At 40.8% G+C, this 23035-nt stretch overlaps 1 long non-coding RNA gene across 1 annotated transcript in view; it reads left to right on the forward strand.

The window, feature by feature from the left end:
* The window catches only part of LOC133251693 (uncharacterized), a 690054-nt gene that overhangs the window by 638321 nt on the left and 28698 nt on the right, over positions 1–23035 (forward strand). The gene's annotated exons all lie outside the window — the stretch shown is intronic.

The raw sequence follows: 23035 nt of genomic DNA on the forward strand, positions 1-23035 counted from the left end.
CAGACTTGTTGATTCCATTGTTCCCTTAATGCAATCCCTTCTCTTCTAAATTAAGATCGCAATGAAGCAGATGAGCCCCAAAAGCAAAACAGGAAGGGAAAAAATGAGTGAAAAGTTGTGTGACAGGGTGATGCTAATCCATCACTGATGACATGAAATTGAAGAAAACAACCAGAAGCAGTTTCTGACCCTTCTTCAAACAGGATGAACCACAGGCAGTTAAGCAAGAAAGCTAGGAACCTCTGCAAAGACAGAGGGAACCTGTTGGAAATACAAGCTGAGAGCATCACAGTCCATGTGTTTATCTGCTGGTCACTCTTTTCAGAGCACTGAGCCAGGCACAAAGCGGGTGAAGCACAGAAAGAATAGCTCAAGTCATCTGAAGTCTAGAGTTGACAGAGGGAAGGAAAGGGTTAGCAACCTAGAAAATACATACGAACTATACATGACCTCTACCCCTGCTAGGGCAGACATGGAAACCAATGTATTTACAATTGGAAGGTTTAAAAAATTGAAGTTGATAAAAAATTTTAGTAAAAAGCTGACACAACTTTAATTGCATATACAAATGGAGTTTAAAAATAGACACTGTCATTGAGTTTGCTAAATAGTAAGAATGCTTTATTTATGTTTTCCCCCCCACATGGACTTGTTTGCAAACATGTGAATTTGTTTTAAACACAACACTGGGTTGCTTTCATCTGCACAAGAAGGGCCACAAAAATGGGTGTCAGCATTTGCTGCAAATTACGTGGGCGTTTCTGAATCTGAGTGTAGGCATATACATCTCTTTCTCAGCAGGAAAGAAGAGAACTCATTCATTCCTAAAGCAGCCTTCTAGCCTCCCGTCTTTCGTCAGCATAACACCGCTAGACTCATTTTCTAGTCTATGACTCAAATCACGTTATTCCCCTCCTCCAGATCTTCATTTACCCCTTTTATCAAGTCACTCTCCTAGTTAAGACCAGATGATGGCTCCGCACTGAAAACCAAATCACACCCAATTCTCCCTGATTTGTAACACCCCCCACAGTTTGGCTCCAGCACATCTGTCCATCCTGAGCTCCTGTTTCCCACAATGCTAACCCTTCCTTCCAAACCGTATCCTCTCCTTCCTAACCACAAAGCGGCATTACCAGTTCTCACCTCCACACCTTCCCTCTGCCCACCCAATCCTCACTTATCCTCTGAGAAACTGCAAGCTCCCCCTCCTCCACGGGGTGTCCTCTGGCTGTTGATTTTGGAAATGGGAGTCGGGGGCTTCCGCTCTTGACTATTCACCATTTTCCTTACACGTTCTTCGTGTGTCTCTTGACTACAGTGTCCTTGAGCACAGGCTCTGGCTCATATTGTCTTTTCGTGTATATCTGCTGTAACACATTAATTCAACAAATACTGGTTTACCATGGTGGGAAAGATGGGTGAGCAGGGTCAGAGCAGGCAACTGAAGACCGGTCAGCATCATTTTATGTTCGATTTTGCAGTATCCGGAAGGTGGGGAGGGCGTGATACCTACGGGCAGGGTAATTTGGAACCAGATGATGCAGATGTTTCAGAGTCACCTAAGGATCTGGACATTTCATTAAACCCTGCTTTAGCAGAGCTTCTGAGTCCCATGGAAGGGGAGGGGATAAAAGAGGAGGCAGGTGACATGCCTTTTCCTGATTTAACCTAGGCAGTTTTACCTTTATTGACTCTACACATTTAGACTTCTTGGACTTTGGGGCAAAATTTCTTTTGAAGAAAGGGCACTTTTTGAATACACCCGGTTTGAAACTTCTATTTCTGGGTAGGAAAATATGTAATATTTTTATTATATAAAATTAATTTTTATATGAATTTTAATGTTAAATTAAAATTTAATGTTTGTAAGTGGGTAGGGACGAACAGGTGTCTAGCTCTGAGTCAAGGCTGAATCCCCACCAGAACGTTGGTGGATGGCTTAGCCTTCCAGAGACTCTCACACCACCGTACACCTCTGACAGATGCTGTTTCACTTTTTTCTTGCCATTAAGAAGCCGAAAGTAGAGGTGGTTGATTTATCCCTCTAATACTGAGCAGGATGGGGAGTGTTCTGGCATTATGGTTTGCCTTCAGGTACCAAGAAGTGAGGTGCTTCTTCCTTCCTTTTTCTTTCTGTGCATATTTCTTTCATTTTCATAGGGATGTTTCCTTCCTGTGCATGTTGCACAAGGGAATATTTCAAAGGGCTGGTGAAAGGCAACTAAAATGACTGGATGTCTGCTAACGTGTATCATAACTCAGTCTGTACTTACGTAGAATATTGTGAACAATATTCTGCGTAACAACATTCTACATGAGCATAAAAGCCAAACAGAAGGTACAGTGAAAATTGTATGGAAGGGAATAATAATACATGTGTGAGAAATCAGCACAGAAGCAGCCTTTGTTGTTCTGTCAGAGCCCAAAATAGAAGAGCGTCCTGGCACAGAGCAGCGGCAACACTCTGTACAGACAGACCAGCTCTCCTCTGGACCCGCCGCCCCCAGAACACAAGCCTGAGGCTGCACCTCCTCAGCTGTTGCTGTTACACATTTTAGGATAATGAGTGGAAGAAACTCCCTGAGGACTTCTTGATGCCAAACCAAGAGAAATAAAACTGCATTTTATGGAATGCCTATTTGCTGAAATAGGCATTCAAAACACATTCCTAACATTCTAGCCCTTGAAAGAACAGACACAGTGAGGGACCTCCTCACTCAGAGTTCTGTCTCTGTCACAAAAATGTGACCTGTGTGGTAGTCACGTCAGAATGGGAAGTATTCATGCTTGGGGGTCAGACGGAGCTGAGTTCAAATTCTGGCTCAGCCGCTTGATGATAAAGAGAAAGTGAAAATCACTCAGTCCTGTCCAACTTTTTGGGACCTCATGGACTATACAGCCCACGGAATTCTCCAGACCAGAATACCGGAGTGGATAGCCTTTCCCTTCTCCAGGGGATCTTCCCAACCCAGGGATCAAACCGGGGTCTCCTGCACTGCAGATGGATTCTTTACCAGCTGAGCCAGAAGGGAAACTCAAGAACACTGGAGTGGGTAGCCTATCCCTTCTCCAGGGGATCTTCCCAACCCAAGAATCGAACCGGGGTCTCCTGCATTGCAGGCGGATTCTTTACCAACTGAGCTATGAGGGAAGCCCTGCTTGATGACAAATGAACAATAAATAGGAATAGCTATTATTTTGCTCCCTGTGACTCATGCATGTGAAGGAAAACCCCCTGGGAGACCCACAAGCACCCTGTTTCTGAGACCCAGAGGCCAGCCCCTCTGGCTGTCTTTGTACGTCACATCCCTCTTGCTTCTGTCACCCTGGCCCAGACATACCAGCCTCTCTGCAGCCCCTCTCCCTGAGGTCCACATGGATCTTCAGTTTCCCCTTTTGTTATTTTCAGTTTTGTTTCACTGCTAACTTAGGAATACTCAGATTTGGGAAGGTCTCTCCTTTGAAGGGACTAAAAGTCTTGAAACAGTCGTAAACAAGTCATCAATAGTGACAAGATAATGACTTCTCTGGTCGAATATCTCAAGCTGGCTATGAAAGCACCCACGGTTATTGCATTTTTCCTTTGTACCCCCCTCAGCACTGTTTTACTGTTTGAAGAGAGCAGTTCCCTCCTGCCTACCCTCTTACATGTGCACAAAGCACATTGTTTATATTTATTTATTTTTAATTAGAGGATAATTGCTTTCCAATACTGTGTCATTTCTGCCATATCCACATGAATCAGCCGTAGGTATACATATGTCCCCTCCCTCTGGAGCCTCCCTCCCACCTCGCACCCCATCCCAACCCTCTAGGTTGTCTGAGAGCCCCGGGTTGAGTTCCCTGCATCATACAGAAAATTCCCACTGGCTATCTGTTTTACAAAAAGTAATGTATATGTTCTATGCCACTCTCTCAATTTGTCCCACCCTCTTCTTCCCCCATTGTATCCACAAGTCTGTTCCCTATGTCTGCATCTCCATTGCTGCCCAGCAAATAGGTTCATGAGTACATCTTTCTAGATTCCATATTCCACACACACGCATTAATATATGATATTTTTCCTCTCTCTGACTTACTTCAGTCTGTGTAATAGGCAGAGCACATTTCTGCTTGGAATCTGTAAACAAGACATCTGATTATGGCTCCCGTTTGACATTATGCCTCACCTGTTTCAGTCGCTGAAAGCAGGTGGCACCTGTCTCTCAATCACATCTCTCAGTCTAAGACCTTCTCAGTCTAATTCCATCTGACTGACATCACAGTGACGGGTTGCATCCTCAGCTATAACAAAAATAAATTTATAGCTTGATCTAAAATCGGTAGCTCACTTGTGAATGTCGAACAGCACTGCAGTTGAGAAGCACATTTATAGACCTGTTTGTCTGCCTCCACAGACTGTGAGAGCCTTAGGATCCTTGGGGAAAAAAAAATGCTTGTGACTTGTTTACCACAGTGAACATGTACCCAACCGAGGAGGCCCTCAAAAATATTTATGAAATGACTTTTGAGACCAATAAAAATAATAGCATTTATGTATTCACAACTGTTTCCCCATCATGCTAGCTGAGAAAGAAGGAACTTTTCTTCACCGATCGTGGAGCTGTGGCCTAGATTACTTCTGTAGAGATCAGGGAAATGAGAACAGTGGCTGAATTGGAAGGATTGGGGGAAAGCTAAGTTAGTTCACATTAGAATGGATCTGAAACCCACATAAGGACAACTGATTATAAAGATGAAAAACAGAGGGAATGAAGGAGAAAAGCTTAAAAAGGTAGAGCTGGAGAAGGGATAGAAAATAGATAGATAATAGATAGATATCAGGGGAAATCCTTCCATAATGAATATTCTGTACTGTTGCAGTGAAAATACAATGAAGGTAAAGAGGATCCTTAGGGCATGTGCAGTGTACCTTCCAATGAGTTACCCCTTTAGCATTTCTTTAAGCAACTTTAGTAAAGATTTACATCCATTTTCACAACTTTGGGGAGAATGTTAAACTGATATTTCTTTTGAATGCCGTACAATGCTGAAATTGACCACAAAATGACCCAAGTTTATCCGATTTGTAGACAGAATAACTCAGTTAAGTGGAAGGGTGAACTTAGATGATCCTCAGGCCAACACTGTCAGGAACCAAAAAATTCAGTGTCAATGGCTCCCAACTTTTGGTTAGCAAGATATGGTGATCCCTAGAACTCTGAATGGTGTTATGAATTTAGGGCCTTTCTGCGTAATGCTGCCACACTGGGTGAGTCCATGTTCGGAGAAGCAGAGGTTAGCCAGCAGAGCTTAATTCTGTCAAACTGCTGGAGTGTCTTAGCCTCTGATTTTGAATGGTAAACCCTGAGGAGTGATCTCAGAAGCCAGAGCTGTCCTTTGTAACGGGTCCAAGTTCAGAGCTATAGATAAAGTATTAAAAGCTGGACCTCATTCAGGCTCCATGTTTTGCAGGGCTCAATACTGCAGCTGGGAGGCGGGGGAGGGCGCAGAGAGGACATGTAAAGAAGCTACTCTGTCATTTGTGACTTTAAAAACATCTCAGGAGGCTTAGCTCTCTTTCTCATTAATACCTCTTCACTTTGATCAGAAAAAGAGTGGAAGCTGATTTCTCTTCTTCACACAGGTAGTCTCTGTCATCTTTTTGTTGTTGTTGATTTATTTGACATATCAATGCTATGAATTTTGAGACTATTCCATATAGTTATTGATGGGGCTTGTAGGAGAATGAAGTTGATAAAGAAACATGTTGAGTTTTGATCTAGGTTGATTCACCCGGGAATGGTTATAATTGCCTGAACAGACTGTTGAATGGAGTCAGTATGCTTGATAAGTCTTCTGTTATCAATAACCATTCCAGGGGGAAAGGAGTCACAGATTTTCAGTTCATTGCTCCTTCATGCCAGTCTGGCTTCTCTTCCACTGTGATCTCCACAGAGGGGGGTTTGATAAGAAATAGCATCCTGCACCACTTTCTATACCCCAACCCTGCTTTACTTTCCTTTATCACTCTTATATTACATGCTCATTATAGTATGTGCTTGTTTACTTACCTGTTCATTGCCTATCTCTCCAAATGGAATATAATTCCTTGAGGGTAGGAGCTTTGCTGTGCTCACTGAGGTATCCTAAAATGCTGCCTAACATGTACAAGGTGCTGTTTTTATTGAATATATAAATATAGCATTAATTAGTAAATGAATTGTTGAATGGAATTAGTGAATTAGTTCATACATGAATGGACATCTACCATGTTCCAGCAGTGATAGCTTTATAACCATTAAACACTTGAATCCGATCCCAACCCTGTCACCTAAGTATTGCTTTCTAGAGTTAACAGGTATGGAAACTGAGGCTCAGAGGGGTTAAAAAATTTGCCCCAGAAATATGCAAGCAGTAAGTTACAGACAAAGAATTTGAAGCTGATTCTTTCTGATTATATAACTTGTGCTATTTCTATGACACGTTACTTTGTAGAAAAGCTGTAAGCCAGGTAGTTTAATATGCTTCAAAGCTGCAACCCTGGAGAGGGTTTTTTTAGAGAAACCATTCAGTAGTACCTTTGGTTTTTTAGAGAAACCATTCAGTAATACCTTTGAATCTTGAGATCTCTTGGTCTCCCTTTCCCGATCCCCTCTAACTACATCTGACTTGGACATGAAAACAAGACTTGCATAGTTCCCTTGGCTGAAAATAAAGCTTGCTTGCTGCTGGTCTCTGCACCTTGGACAGGCTTCCTCTTGCTTCAGTTATTTGCCAGCCAGCAGAGCAGCTGTGAGCCTGCCAGAGCTGAAGGGAGTCTGTATTTGTCTACCAACTGTCTGCAGCCCTGGAGGATATGGCTCACAGCATTATGCACAGCCTGGCGGGACTTGGTAAAACAGCAGGAAGAAAGGTCAAATGAATAACAAGTGTGTTCAGGATGCAATAGAAATAAGCCAGGCAGGGTATTGAGTGGTCACAGGAACAGGTTACTTGATGACTAACTGGGGAGAAGGACAGGAACAGTGATATTGAAGGACAAGGAGGTAGGTGACTGCTGTGGTTGCTGAGTCTATCCCATTACAGATAGGTTGTTTTGTTTTTTGTTTTTTTTTTTTGTCTTTTATGCTTTATGCCCTTGGACTGTACACTGGGTGTGATGACTCAACTGGGTAAGAGCCAGATGGTTTTCTATCAGATCTTTACGGGAGTCCCTGGAAGATGAGAAATTTAAACTTCAATAACCTTAAGTAAGGTTCTTCTTCAGTAAAACATCTTCAGTAACCTTAAGACTGTTTTTTTCTTCTTTTTATTTTGTCTTTTTGTGCTTTTTAATGAAGTAAATTTATAAGAAATGTCAAACACAAATCATAAATGTATAGTCTGATGAACACCAACAGATGTGCATACCCATGTAACCTTCACTGCAAACAAGACAGAAAATACTGACAGGAGTTTAGAAAGTTCCTTTGTGCCCCTTCACAGGTAACCCCCCCACTGCTCCCTCAGACAGCCACTTCTGAGGCCATGTAAGAGATTAGTTCTATCTGTTCTAGAGTAAAAACTTGTACTCTTTTCTCTTGATCAGTATGATGTTTTTGAGATTTTCCTATGATCTATGCCTTAGTATTTAATTAAAAGTGATTTGACTGCTGAATGATATTCCATTATAAATATCCAAACTTGTTATCCAAACCCTCATATGTTTTCCCATCTCTAATTGGATTGATTGGTTTTGTCCTGTTGGGTTTTGATAATGCTTTATATATTTTAGGTACTCAGTTCAGTTCAGTTCAGTCGCTCAGTCATGTCCGACTTTTTGCGACCCCATGAATCCCAGCACGCCAGGCCTCCCTGTCCAACTCCTGGAGTTCACTCAAACTCATGTGCATCAAGTCGGTGATGCCATCCAGCCATCTCATCCTCTGTCATCCCCTTCTCCTCCTGCCCCAATCCCTCCCAGCATCACAGTCTTTTCCAATGAGTCAACTCTTTGCATGAGGTGGCCAAAGTACTGGAGTTTCAGCTTCAACATCAGTCCTTCCAAAGAAATCCCAGGGCTGATCTCCTTCAGAATGGACTAGTTGGATCTCCTTGCAGTCCATGGGACTCTCAAGAGTCTTCTCCAACACCGCAGTTCAAAAGCATCAATTCTTCGGTGCTCAGCCTTCTTCACAGTCCAACTCTCACATCCATACACGACCACTGGAAAAACCATAGCCTTGACTAGACGGACCTTTGTTGGCAAAGTAATGTCTCTGCTTTTCAATATGCTTTTCAATATGCTATCTAGGTTGGTCATAACTTTCCTTCCAAGGAGTAAGTGTCTTCATAGCTGCAATTACCACCTGCAGTGATTTTGGAGCCCCCAAAAATAAAGTCTGACACTGTTTCCACTGTTTCCCCATCTATTTCCCATGAAGTGATGGGGATGCCATGATCTTCATTTTCTGAATGTTGAGCTTTAAACCAACTTTTTCACTCTCCTCTTTCACTTTCATCAAGAGGCTTTTTAGTTCCTCTTCACTTTCTGCCATAAGGGTGGTGTCATCTGCATATCTGAGGTTATTGATATTTCTCCCAGCAATCTTGATTCCAACTTGTCCTTCTTCCAGCCCAGCGTTTCTCATGATGTACTCTGCATAGAAGTTAAATAAACAGGGTGACAATATACAGCCTTGACGTAATCCTTTTCCTATTTGGAACCAGTCTGTTGTTCCATGTCCAGTTCTAACTGTTGCTTCCTGACCTGCATACAAGTTTCTCAAGAGGCAGGTCAGGTGGTCTTGTATTCCCATCTCTTCAAGAATTTTCCACAGTTTATTGTAATCCACACAGTCAAAGGCTTTGGCATAGTCAATAAAGCAGAAATAAATGTTTTTCTGGAACTCTCTTGCTTTTTTGATGATCCAGCAGATGTTGGCAATTTGATCTCTGGTTCCTCTGCCTTTTCTAAAACCAGCTTGAACATCTGGAAGTTCACAGTTCACATATTGCTGAAGCCTGGCTTGGACAATTTTTAGCATTACTTTACTAGCGTGCGAGATGAGTGCAATTGTGCGGTAGTTTGAGCATTCTTTGGCATTGCCTTTCTTTGGGATTGGAATGAAAACTGACCTTTTCCAGTCCTGTGGCCACTGCTGAGTTTTCCAAACTTGTTGGCATATTGAATGCAGCATTTTCACAGCATCATCTTTCAGGATTTGAAGTAGCTCAACTGGAATTCCATCACCTCCACTAGCTTTGTTTGTAGTGATGCTGTCTAAGGCCCACTTGACTTTACATTCCAGGATGTCTGGCTCTAAGTGAGTGATCACACCATCATGATTATCTTTAGGTACTAGTCATATATTAAATATATGGTTTGCAACTATTTTCTTCTGTTGTATAGCTTCTCTTTTCATCTTTTTAAGAAGGGTTTTCGCATAGCAATAGTTTTCATTTCAATATGGTCCATTGTATCAAATCTTCCTTTTACAGATTATACTTTCTGAGATGTTGAGTCTAAGAACTCTTTGTTTAGCCCTAGATTCCCCAAATATTCTCCTTTTTGTTTTTCTGATGGTTTTATTACATTTCTGTCAATGATCCATTTCTGGTTAATTTTTATATAAGTTATGGAGTTTAGATCAAGATTCATCCTTTTGCCTATACACCGGTTGCTCTGGCTGGCATCACTTGCTGAAAAGGCTAGTTTCCTCCATAAATTTATTTTTGCACCTTTGTCAAAAACTAGGTCAGCATATTTGTGTGGGTCTATCTCTAGGTTCTCTATTATGTTCTACTGATTTATGTATCTCTCTGCTTGTGCTTTTCAAATAAATGACAGAATAAGTTTGTCTATGTCATAAACAAATAACAAATAATTTTGCTTGGGTCTTGATAGGAATCAAATTAAACCTATAGACTACTTTGGGGAGAATTGCAAACTTCACTTTGTTGAGTCTTCCAAATGAAGGGTATATGCTTTCATTTATTTGAGTCCTTTTTTATTTCTTTCATCAGCATTTATTAATTTTCAGCATACAGATGCTACATGTATTTTGTAAAGTGTATACTGAAGTATTTTCAACTTAATTGCAGTTTCACATATATTATTAGAATATGAAAATGAGATTGATCTCTGTGTGTTGATCTTATATGCTATGACTTTAACTCACTAATTCTAGGATTGTTTTTTATTCATTTCTTAGGATTTTGCATGTAGACAGTCATGTCATCTGCAAACAGAAATTATTTCATTTTGTCATTTTGAGTCTGTATATGTCTTTATTCTTTCCCTTACTTACTTACTTTAGTGGCTAGAAGTCCCAGTACTGTGTTGAATAGAGTGCTGAGAGTAGATGTCCTTTCCTTGTTCCTCATTTTAGAGGAAAAGTGCTCAGTTCTGCATCATGAAGTATGATGTCAGTTGTAGGATTTTGTGTTTATCAAGGTGAGACAGTTCCTTAACTTACTGAAAGGTTTTATCATGAATGGGTGTTAGATTATATTAAATGTTTTTTCTATGTCAACTGACACAACTATATGATTTTTCTTGATTTTTAAACAACTTTGTTGATATGATGAATTACACTGGTTGATTTTGGAATGATGAATTGGTCTTGCTTGCCTGGAATAAATCTACTTGATCATGGTATAATTCTTTTAAATCATGTTCATATTTGATTTGCTAAAGGATTTCTTTTTTAAAAAACTAAATTCATGAGATATATTGATCTGTAGTTTCTTCTGTGTACTATATCTGTCTGGTTGTTATCAAGGTAATAATAGACTGATAAAATGACTTGGAAAGTATTCCCTCTTCTATTTTCTGAAAAAAAAAAAAAGCTTGTGTAAAATTCGTGCTAAATCTTCTTTAAGTGTTTGGTAGAATTTTCCAGTTAAACCATCTGAGTCTGGAGATTTATTTTTCATAAACTTCTTCTTTATGAATTTAATTTTTAAAATATTATGAGGACTATTTGGATCATCTTTTTCATCTTGGTTGACTTTTGGTAGTTTGAGGGTTTTCAAGTAATTGATTAATTTATTCTTAGTTATCAAACTTATGATCATAGATCATAAAGTAGCTCATAGTTCAGTTCAGTTGCTTGGTCGTGTCCGACTCTGCAACCCCAGGGACTGTAGCACACCAGGCTTCCCTGTCCATCACCAACTCCTGGAGCCTACTCAAACTCATGTCCATCACATTGGTGATGCCATTCAACCATCTCATCCTCTGTTGTCCCCTTTTCCTCCCACCTTTAATCTTTCCTAGCATCAGGGTCTTTTCAAATGAGTCAGCTCTTCGCATCAGGTGGCCAAAGTATTGGAGTTTCAGCTTCAGCATCAATTCTTCCAATGAATATTCAGGACTGATTTCCTTTAGGATTGACTGGTTGGATCTCCTTGCAGTCCAACGGACTCTCAAGAGTCTTCTCCAACACCACAGTTCAAAAGTATCAATTCTTCGGTGCTCAGCTTTCTTTATAGTCCAATTCTCACTTCCATACATGCCTACTGGAAAAACCATAGTTTTAACCAAGTGGACCTTTATTGGTAAAGTAATGTCTCTGCTTTTAAATATGCTGTCTAAGTTGATCATAGTTTTTCTTCCAAGGAGCAAGTGCTTTTAATTTCATGGCTGCAGTCACCATCTGCAGTGATTTTGTAGGCCAAAAAAATAAAGTCAGCCACTGTTTTCATTGTTTCCCCATCTATTTGCCATGACGTGATGGAATCAGATGCAATGATCTTTGTTTTTTGGATGTTGAGTTTTAAGCCAACTTTTTCACTCTCCTCTTTCACTTTCATCAAGAGGTTCTTTAGTTCTTCTTCACTTTCTGCCATAAGGATGGTGTCATCTGCATATCTGAGGTTATTGATATTTATCCTGGCAATCTCGATTCCAGCTTGTGCTTGATTCAACCCAGCATCTCTCATGATGTACTCTGCATATAAGTTAAATAAGCAGGGTGACAATATACAGCCTTGACGTACTTCTTTCCCTATTTGGAACCAGTCTATTGTTCCATGTCCAGTTCTAACTATTGCTTCTTGACCTGCATACAGATTTCTCAGGCAGCAGTTCAGGTGGTCTGGTATTCCCATCTCTTCAAGAATTTTCCACAGTTTGTTGTGATCCACACAGTCAAAGGCTTTGGCATAGTCAATAAAGCAAGAGTAGATGTTTTCCTGGAACTCTCTTGCTTTTTCAATGATCCAGCGTATGTTGGCAATTTGATGTCTGGTTCCTCTGCCTTTTCTAAATCCAATTTGAATATCTAGAAGTTCATGGTTCATGCACTGTTGAAGCCTGGCCTGGAGAATTTTGAGCATTACTTTGCTAGTGTGTGAGATGAGTGCAATTGTGCGGTAGTTTGAGCACTCTTTGGCATTGCCTTTCTTTGAGATTGGAATGAAAACTGACCTTTTCCAGTCCTGTGGCCACTCCTGAGTTATCCAGATTTAGTGACATATTGAATGCAGCACTTTCACAGTATCATCTTTAAGATTTGAAATAGCTCAACTGGAATTCTGTCACCTCCACTAGCTTTGTTTGTAGTGATGCTTTCTAAGGCCCACTTGACTTCACATTCAAGGATGTCTGGCTCTAGGTGAGTGATCACACCATCTTGCTTATCTGGGTCATGATGATCTTTTTTGTATAGTTCTTCTTTGTATTCTTGCCACCTCTTCTTAATATCTTCTGCTTCTGTTAGGTCCCTACCATTTCTGTCCTTTATCGAGCCCATCTTTGCATGAAATGTCCCCTTGGTATCTCTAATTTTCTTGAAGAGATCTCTAGTCTTTCCCATTCTGTTTTTTCCCTCTATTTCTTTTCACTGATCACTGAGGAAGGCTTTCTTATCTCTCCTTGGTATTCTTTGGAACTCTGCATTCAGATGGGTATATCTTTCCTTTTCTCCTTTGCCTTTCACTTCTTTTCTCAGCTATTAGTAAGGCCTCATCAGACAACCATTTTGCCTTTTTGCATTTCTTTTTCTTGGAGTGGGCTTGATCACTGCCTCCTGTACAATGTCACAAACCTCCGTCCATAGTTCTTCAGGCACTCTGTCTATCAGATCTTATCCCTTGAATCTATTTGTCATTTCCACTGTAAGGGATTTGATTTAGGCCATTATTATCTTTTTGATAATTGCAGGATTTGTAGTGATATCTGCTATTTCCTTCCTGATTTTGATAATTGTCCCAGTGAAGAAGGGGAGTCTCTTTCAAGAGGAGGTGAGAGGCATCTTAGTCTGGCATTTGTTGTGATAGGGTCCCCTTCGTGGTAACCCCCCACCTCAAGCTCCACGATGACCCTGGGCAGAGTATATGAGATCAGAGAGGCTTTGCGGCCAAGTCACATGTTGTAATGGGCCCCTTTGGCCTGTTTATCCCACTAGCTTTGGTACTTGGGGGGAGTGGAAGGGTAGTCCCTAGCCTGACAGCAACTGAGAGATCTTCTTGGCCATGTATTATTCGGAGGGTCTCTAGTTCTATTCCCCTTGCCCAACATGTCAGGCTGATTTCAGAAGGATGTTTTCAGAGGAGCTCCCTTTCAACCCAGAGGAGGAATGAGTCCACTTGGGCTGCCATCTACTGCTAGGTTGGGGGCCAGGGAAACGCCAAGTTTGAATCACCTTCTTCTGTTGGGTAGGACCTGCAAAATGCCTTGCCATTGTGCTGTTTTGTCTGTCTGGGGTCCCAAGCAAGTTTCCCTTCTTATCACCCATCAGGGTCTCCTCTGGCTGTCTTTTGAGTTATTTCCAGTGTAGTTAATATTTAGGGGAATGAGCAAGGAGAAAGAGGTCTCCACCATTCTGTCCAGACCAGAGTTTGTGTATATTTTTAAAAGAGGAGTTGTCGTTGGTTCTCAAATGTCTCCTATCTGTGTTTAAAAACTTCATCATTCCAGGGACCAGAGTCATTTTTGCACTCGTGGTTCCTAGCCATTGCTGCTTTGAAGCAGCCACATGATCCCCAAATTTCTTCTGTGACTTGGTGCCTGGATCTGTCATAGAAGCAGCTTGTGAGGATGAGTGGTCAACAGGTTATTGTTTGGGGAAAAACCAATAACAAAGTCAGTCAAATCCCAACACATGGATAAATATCTTCAGTTAAATGTTTATATTATGAACATGGCCTTCCTTCTCTTTTCTCTTAAGCCTGTCTTAAGATTCATCTTAACTGGATCTAATGTGTCCATAAGACAAAGGAATGGGCTTCCTTGGTAGCTCAGTTAGTAAAGAATCCACCTGCAATGTGGGAGACCTGGGTTCGATCCCTGGATTGGGAAGATCCTCTGGAGTAGGGAATGGCTACCCACTCCAGTATTCTGACCTGGAGAATTCCATGGACTGTGTAGACCATGGGGTCACAAAGAGTCAGACACGACTGAGCCACTTTCACTTTCACTAAGACAAAGGAAAATATAAAGGGACTTATCTGGAGTCTTACCACACCTATTTACTAAAGGTTTTAGATTAATTTCCCCAAAAACTGAGTAATGAGAGCCTCTGTATTAAAATGCAGATTCAGTATTCAACAAGTGTATCATAAATCAGAATTATGATTTTACATGAATATAATAAAACTTAATGAGAATAAATGTAAAATCATATATTTAGGTACAAAATATTACTAAGTGAATACAGGTCAGGAAGCAATTTATCAACAGTTTTATTTGATAACCAGAATAAAAGATTTAGTTACTGTGACCTAAAAAGCTATGATAATACAAAATTAATACAAATTTTGGAACTGGGGCAAAAGCTGAAGATCCTTCATGCTCTATCATGGTGCTTCTCAAATTTTAATGTGCATGCAGATTACTTGGATATCCTGTACAGCAGAAGATTCTGATTTAGTAGACACTGCATGAGGCAGGAGATTCTGTAGTCAAAAAATCTCCAGATGATGCTAGTTCTGTTGATCAGGGAACCACCACACTTAGAGGAGCAAAGCCCTATACCATACAGATCACTTCTAGGGTGAGATATTCATTTATGAGCAATCACCACATCTTCAGAGAATCTTTGAGTAATAAATTTGTTCAGAGAACATAAGGCTGGATAGTTAGAAGTTAGACACTAAAAAAGAAAGTAGATCAAATTGGAAATGATGGTCATCTCTGATTGGCGTGATTCTAAAGGAAATTTATTTTATTTCCTTTCCTTGTATGTGTTTAATAAACATATTTCAATGACAAAAGAAGTTAGACACTAAGTTCCATGAGTATCAGTAGAAAGATCAACCTTTAATCAAGTAAGAGCTTGTTCAAATTGATAATATAAACCATCCAAAGACAAACTGACAAACAATTCTGCAATGACAATAAAAAAATTTTTTAAAAATCACAGAAGACCAAACACAGATAATAATAAAAACTCAGTTGGTGGACAGGCAAATGTTTAAAAACTTGATAAAAATCCAATGGGAAATAGGCATCTTTGGTAGAATATGAATTACAACAATCTTTTTGAAAAGTAATCCAGCATTATCTGTTAAAATACAAAATGTGCACATATACTTTGTCTCATCAATTCCAATTGTGAGAGTCTTCTCTAATGAAATAAACCTAGAATTAGGAAGATACTCACCAGTAAGTTCACTGTAACACTTTTTTGTGAAAAGAGCTTGGAAACAACCTGAATGTCCATCAACTAGTGACTGGGTAAACAGTGGCATATGCAATCGAAGGGAGAACTTTACATAAATACTTGGGTGGAATAATGAGGTAGGAAGCTCCTCATACTAGAATGTTCCATCAAAGGCTGTTAGAAATTCTTTCTGGGGAATTCTTTTAGAGAATTCTAAACATATTAGTCTGTGTGATTTCTTAGTTTCCTTCTGACTCAGAAATTCTATAATTCTATAAATTCAGCACAGTGGCCTCAATGAGAGAAAGGAAGGAAGGCAAGTTTTCTACCCTATTTTTATCTACTCTCCTTATTTTAGAGTTGGGACTTTGGGAGCAGTCGTAAGGGGTGAAATATTTTCATTAGCATGTATGCAGGCCACAAACTGAAGCTATTTCATTTAGATATATAATAAATGAAGAACAAATGGTTATTGGTTCTCTATGCCTAATTGTTGAAATAAGATCCATATTTCAAAAAATGCCTCTTTTATATTCATAGTCACTAGCAGAAAGTGACTAATTTGTGACTGTGCAGGGACACAGCATTAAACACCCTGAGCATATGGATAAGTGACTCTGTGTGTCTAAGATGGATGGAGCCCGACGCCTGCTCCTTTGCCAGGAGCGTGGGCCAGCATAAATGTACTCAGGAAGCAGAGAAAGCCATCTCCTTGTGTACTGGACGGGGGTGAGCAGCCGGACGCCTGCATTTCCCTCCATCAGTGATTTGCAATCTGTGATACTTCCTCAGAGGTGCTTCGGGGGCCCAGCAAGCATTCATTGCAAGTGTTTGAAATATGTTCAAATAGTTATTTTTAAGACTGTAATTAAAAACTAGCTAGCAAACACATTCAAATGTGATACATATCCGATTTTAACACACTGGAAACCATCAAAATATGAATATACATTCTCACTGATTGGCTGTTTAACAAGTATCATGAATGTCAAAGCATGAAATAAGGTTGTGTATTAAAATTCTATTGTTTGTTTTATGATTCAGTATAATTTGGAAGATAGGAAATTTCACTGCTAAAGCTCTTGATAATCCCTGCCCCAAAACACAAGCAAGGGAAAACAGGAAAGTAAAGGTAGGGTGAGTGAAGCTCGAAACATTTCTGTTAGAGTGATTTCTTCACATAACTCTCAAATCTTTCAGTTACTTATTTATTTATTCATTTGGCTGCACTGGGTCTTGGCTACAGCCCGTAGGGTCTTCATTGTGTCATGCAGGATCTTTCATTGCGGTGCACGGACTCTCTAGTTATGATGCACAAGTTCTGGCACAGGGATTTCAGTACTTGGGGCACAAGGGCTCTGGAGTTGCAGGCTCACCAGTTGTGGCTCAGACTTAGTTACTCTGCAGCATGTGAGATCTTAGTTCCCCTCCCAGGGATGGAACCCATGGCCCCTGCATTACAAGGCAGATTCTTAACCACTGGACCACCAGGAAGTCCTTAGTCCTCAAATCTTTAAATGGTCCTTACTTCCTTCAGAACACCCCACCTTAAAATATAAAAGCTCTTTATCCCACTGGAGAACATCTGTTTTGTTCTTTTCAGTATCTGGTCATCCTTCTTCCCTGATTCTTATTTTATACTGTCATTTGGGGCGGAGGAGGGAGTTGTTACTGGGAGTTGGAGTTAAGTTAAATGTTGGTAAATGACTTGCACGACAGTTTCTATTTGAAAGAAAGGAGTTCCTCTTGAAATAGTTCTTTTTCTATTGCAAATGTATTTTGAGAAATTAAGTGAGCTAGGAAACTTTCCAACACAGACCTAGAGTTTGAGTGTTTTGGTTCAGATTCTAGTTCCACCATCTTTATGGTACAGTGTAACACGCGCACCTTTTCTAAGTGCTGCTGTTTCCCTTTCAGCAATCTGGGGATAATATTAGTACTGTCACGACAGGGTTCTTGTGAAGGAAACAATATCCAGAAAGTATTTAGCATGGTATCTAGCATGGGATAAGCATTCCACATATATTAATGCCACTATTGTTTTATACATTTTTTTGCCCAAATTTAAATACTATGAGAACTATGGATACCAAGGAGAAGAATAAAGGGGAAGGCTAAGAGGCACTCTGTGTGCAATCATTTATGCTATAGAATTGTCATAAGACTTTTGCATTTATTATTTTATTCCTCAATAAAACTTTGTGATTAAAAACCAATGTTCTGAGAAGACACCAAACAGCAAGTGATGAAGGTAGAAGAGAGCAGATAGAAATGAGGTCTTTTAAGGTAAATCTAGTACTCTTTCATACTGCCCATGAAGTTCTCCAGGCAAGAATACTGGAGTGGGTTGCCATTTCCTTCTCCAGTGGACCATGTTTTGTCAGAATTCTTCACTATGACCTGTCCATCTTGGGTGGCCTGCATGGCATGGCTCATAGCTTCACTGAGTTACACAAGCATCTTCACCATGATGAGGCTGTGATCCATGAAGGGGTTGACCAAACTTGGGAAGATAGTGGACGACAGAGGAGCCTGTTATGTTGCAGTACATGGAGTTGCACAGAGTTGGACACGACTTAGTGACTGAGAAACAGTACTCTTTCTTCTATGGTGTGCCTTCTGTCATAGTTGCAAGACAGAGCTGTTAAAGTTAATAACAGGTTGCTGGGTTTTTTCTGCTCATTATTTTTCATAGGTATGGAATTCTGATGCCCCCTAGATGATAACTAATGCTGGCCATTTTTCACTCCTCTGATATTAATTTTTGTGTAAATATAAGACAGTTGGTAACCCCTTCACTGCATGAAGCAGAGGAGGGAAGAATTTCACAAAAGGAAGATGTTACTTCAGTTGGGAAAACAAAACAAAATAACCTCACTTACTTTAACAGACAAAATGTTATATAGGAAATGGGTTGAAAGGCACTGGAGGACTGAAAAGGCAAACGGGGACACACGGAGTTAATACAGAGAAACTCAGTGTAGGAAGCAACTTTCACCGATAGGACCAGAGAAACACAGGGCAGAATCTGGGATCATTAACCCGTAAGTTTGGAGGAGGAGCCCAGATTCCTCCTCCCTTATCAAGCCTTGTCATTTCTCTTGAGCGCCCTCTATTGGCAGAGCCTCGGTAGCAACCGGATGACAAAGCAGAAAATGGCGGAGTCCCCAGCTCCAGCCTCACAGGCAGGTTTGGAACTGAGAGGCAGTCGCTTAGTAACCAGTACCGATGTATGCACGCACCGTCATGGTTAAGTGCGATTAATATATAAGATGTGTGTTACAGGATGAATTGTGTCCCTCCTAACTGATATGTTGAAACCTCAACTTCTAGTACCTTAGAATATAACTGTATGTGGAGATAGGCCTTTAAAGAGGTATAAGGTAAAGGGGGCTGTTAGGGTAGGCCTGAATCCTTTATGACTGGTGTTCTTACAAGAGATCAGGACACAGTACAGATCAAGGGACAGCTGTGGAAGGACACAGCAGAAGAGGTGGCCATATGCAAGCCAAGGAAAGCAGCCTGAGAATGAAACTAAGCCGACTGATACCTCGGTGTTGGACCTCTAACCTCTACAACTGTTCAGTTCAGTTCAGTTCAGTCGCTCAGTCTTGTCCGACTGTTTGCAACCCCATGAATTGCAGCACGCCAGGCCTCCCTGTCCATCACCAACTCCCAGAGTTCACTCAAACTCATGTCCATCAAGTCAGTGATGCCATCCAGCCATCTCATCCTCCGTCGTCCCCTTCTCCTTCTGCCCCCAATCGCTCCCAGAGTTAGGGTCTTTTCCAATAAGTCAACTCTCCACATCAGGTGGCCAAAGTATTGGAGTTTCAGCTTCAGCATCAGCCCTTCTAATGAACACCCAGGACTGATCTCCTTTAGGATGGACTGGTTGGATCTCCTTGCAGTCCATGGGACTCTCAAGAGTCTTCTACAACACCACAATTCAAAAGCATCAATTCTTTGGTGCTCAGTTTTCTTCACAGTCCAACTCTCACATCCATACATGACCACTGGAAAAACCATAGCCTTGACTAGACGGACCTTTGTTGGCAAAGTAATGTCTCTGCTTTTCAATATGCTATCTAGGTTGGTCATAACTTTCCTTCCAAGGAGTAAGCATCTTTTAATTTCATGGCTGCAGTCACCATCTGCAGTGATTTTGGAGCCCCCAAAAATAAAGTCTGACCCTGTTTCCACTGTTTCCCCATCTATTTCCCATGAAGTGATGGGACCAGATAATAAATTTCTGGTGTCTAATCCACCCAGTCAGTGGATTGCTACAGTAGCCCTAGCCCACTAATACCGTGTGCTACAGAAGAAGCAATTATTTTATACTGGATGTCTTCTAGACTCCATTATATTCAATTGTTTTTATTGCTGTTTACATTATATATTATCTCAACTCTTCAGCCCCCTATCTGTCTTCATTTCCACTGGATTAGGTTCTTATGTCCCATTCAAAGTATACCCAATTAATTTCCCTACCACCGGTTTTCCTACCTTCGGTTCGTCCTGTCTGCACAGAATAACCCCGATTACTCCATAGCTTAAGCCTTTTAATTCACTTCCTATAAACTGTAGATTAATGCCCAAATTCCTGTGTATGGATTCCAGGCTGCTTCTCCTCCTTCTGTCCTGCCAGATCTCATCTGCTGAAATCTCTCAGAGCCTTTGTCTTAATATCATATATAGCAAGGTGGTTTAGGGGTGAGGGCTTAGAGTTTGGAGCTATAGAAAAGCAAAATGTATATAAAATGGAAGAATTACCACAATCCATTGACATGCTAGGAATCAGCAAACTGAAATGGACTGGAATGGGTGAATTTAACTCAGATGACCATTATATCTACTATTGCGGGCAGGAATCCCTCAGAAGAAATGGAGTAGCCATGATCTCTGTTCATTTCCAAGGCAAACCATTCAATATCACAGTAATCCAAGTCTATGCCCCAACCAGTAACGCTGAAGAAGCTGAAGTTGAACAGTTCTATGAAGACCTACAAGACCTTTTAGAACTAACACCCAAAAAGATGTCCTTTTCATTATAGGGGACTGGAATGCAAAAGTAGGAAGTCAAGAAACACCTGGAGTGACAGGAAAAATTTGGCCTTGGAATACGGAATGAAACAGGGCAAAGACTAATAGAGTTTTGCCAAGAAAATGCACTGGTCATAACAAACACCCTCTTCCAACAACACAAGAGAAGACTCTATACATGGACATCACCAGATGGTCAACACCGAAATCAGATTGATTATATTCTTTGCAGCCAAAGATGGAGAGGCTCTATACAGTCAGCAAAAACAAGACCAGGAGCTGACTGTGGCTCAGACCATGAACTCCTTATTGCCAAATTCAGACTTAAATTGAAGAAAGTAGGGAAAACCACTAGACCATTCAGGTATGACCTAAATCAAATCCCTTATGATTATACAGTGGAAGTGAGAAATAGATTTAGGGGCCTAGATCTAATAGAGTGACTGATGAACTATGGACTGAGGTACGTGACATTGTACAGGACACAGGGATCAAGACCATTCCCATGGAAAAGAAATGCAAAAAAAGCAAAATGGCTGTCTGGGGAGGACTTACAAATAGCTGTGAAAAGAAGAGAAGCAAAAAGCAAAGGTGAAAAGGAAAGATATAAGCATCTGAATGCAGAGTTCCAAAGAATAGCAAGAAGAGATAAGAAAGCCTTCTTCAGCGATCAATGCAAAGAAATAGAGGAAGACAACAGAATGGGAAAGACTAGAGATCTCTTCAAGAAAATCAGAGATACCAAAGGAACATTTCATGCAAAGATGGGCTCAATAAAGGACAGAAATGGTATGGACCTAACAGAAGCAGAAGATATTAAGAAGAGATGGCAAGAATACACAGAAGAACTGTACAAAAAAGATCTTCATGACCCAGATAATCACGATGGTGTGATCACTGACCTAGAGCCAGACATTCTTGAATGTGAAGTCAAGTGGGCCTTAGAAGGCATCACAATGAACAAAGCTAGTGGAGGTGATAGAATTCCAGTTGAGCTACTCTAAATCCTGAAAGATGATTCTGTGAAAATGCTGCACTCAATATGCCAGCAAATTTGGAAAACTCAGCAGTGGCCACAGGACTGGAAAAGGTCAGTTTTCATTCCAATCCCAAAGAAAAGCAATGCCAAAGAATGCTCAAACTACCGCACAATTGCACTCATCTCACACGCTAGTAAAGTAATGCTCAAAATTCTCCAAGCCAGGCTTCAACAATATGTGAACTGTGAACTTCCTGAGGTTCAAGCTGGTTTTAGAAAAGGCAGAGGAACCAGAGATCAAATGGCCAACATCCGCTGGATCATCAAAAAGCAAGAGAGTTCCAGAAAAACATCTATTTCTGCTTTATTGACTATGCCAAAGCCTTTGACTGTGTGGATCACAATAAACTGTGGAAAATTCTGAAAGAGATGGGAATACCAGACCACCTGATCTGCCTCTTGAGAAGTTTGTATGCAGGGCAGGAAGCAACAGTTAGAACTGGACATGGAACAACAGACTGGTTCCAAATAGGAAAAGGAGTACATCAAGGCTGTATATTGTCACCCTGTTTATTTAACTTCTATGCAGAGTACATCATGAGAAACGCTGGACTGGAAGAAACACAAGCTGGAATCAAGATTGCTGGGAGAAATATCAATAACCTCAGATATGCAGATGACACCACCTTTATGGCAGAAAGTGGAGAGGAACTTAAAAAGCCTCTTGATGAAAGTGAAAGAGGAGAGTGAAAAAGTTGGCTTAAAGCTCAACATTCAGAAAACAAAGATCATGGCATCCGGTCCCATCACTTCATGGGAAACAGATGGGGAGACAGTGGAAACAGGGTCAGACTTTATTTTTCTGGGCTCCAAAATCACTGCAGATGGTGACTGCAGCCATGAAATTAAAAGATGCTTACTCCTTGGAAGGAAAGTTATGACCAACCTAGATAGCATATTAAAAAGCAGAGACATTACTTTGCCAACAAAGGTTCGTCTAGTCAAAGCTATGGTTTTTCCTGTGGTCATGTATGGATGTGAGAGTTGGACTGTGAAGAAAGCAGAGTGCCAAAGAATTGATGCTTTTGAACTGTGGTGTTGGAGAAGACTCTTGAGAGTCCCATGGACTACAAGGAGATCCAACCAGTCCATTCTGAAGGAGATCAGCCCTGGGATTTCTTTGGAAGGAATGATGCTGAAGCTGAAACTCCAGTACTTTGGCCACCTCATGCGAAGAGTTGACTCATTGGGAAAGACTCTGATGCTGGGAGGGATTGGGGCAGGAGGAGAAGGGGACGACAGAGGATGAGATGGCTGGATGGCATCATTGACTCGATGGACGTGAGTCTCAGTAAACTCCGGGAGTTGGTGATGGACAGGGAAGCCTGGCGTGCTGTGATTCATGGGATCGCAAAGAGTCGAACATGACTGAGTGACTGAT

Source organism: Bos javanicus, chromosome 7 (assembly GCF_032452875.1).
Source record: "Bos javanicus breed banteng chromosome 7, ARS-OSU_banteng_1.0, whole genome shotgun sequence".
NCBI lineage: Eukaryota > Metazoa > Chordata > Mammalia > Artiodactyla > Bovidae > Bos > Bos javanicus.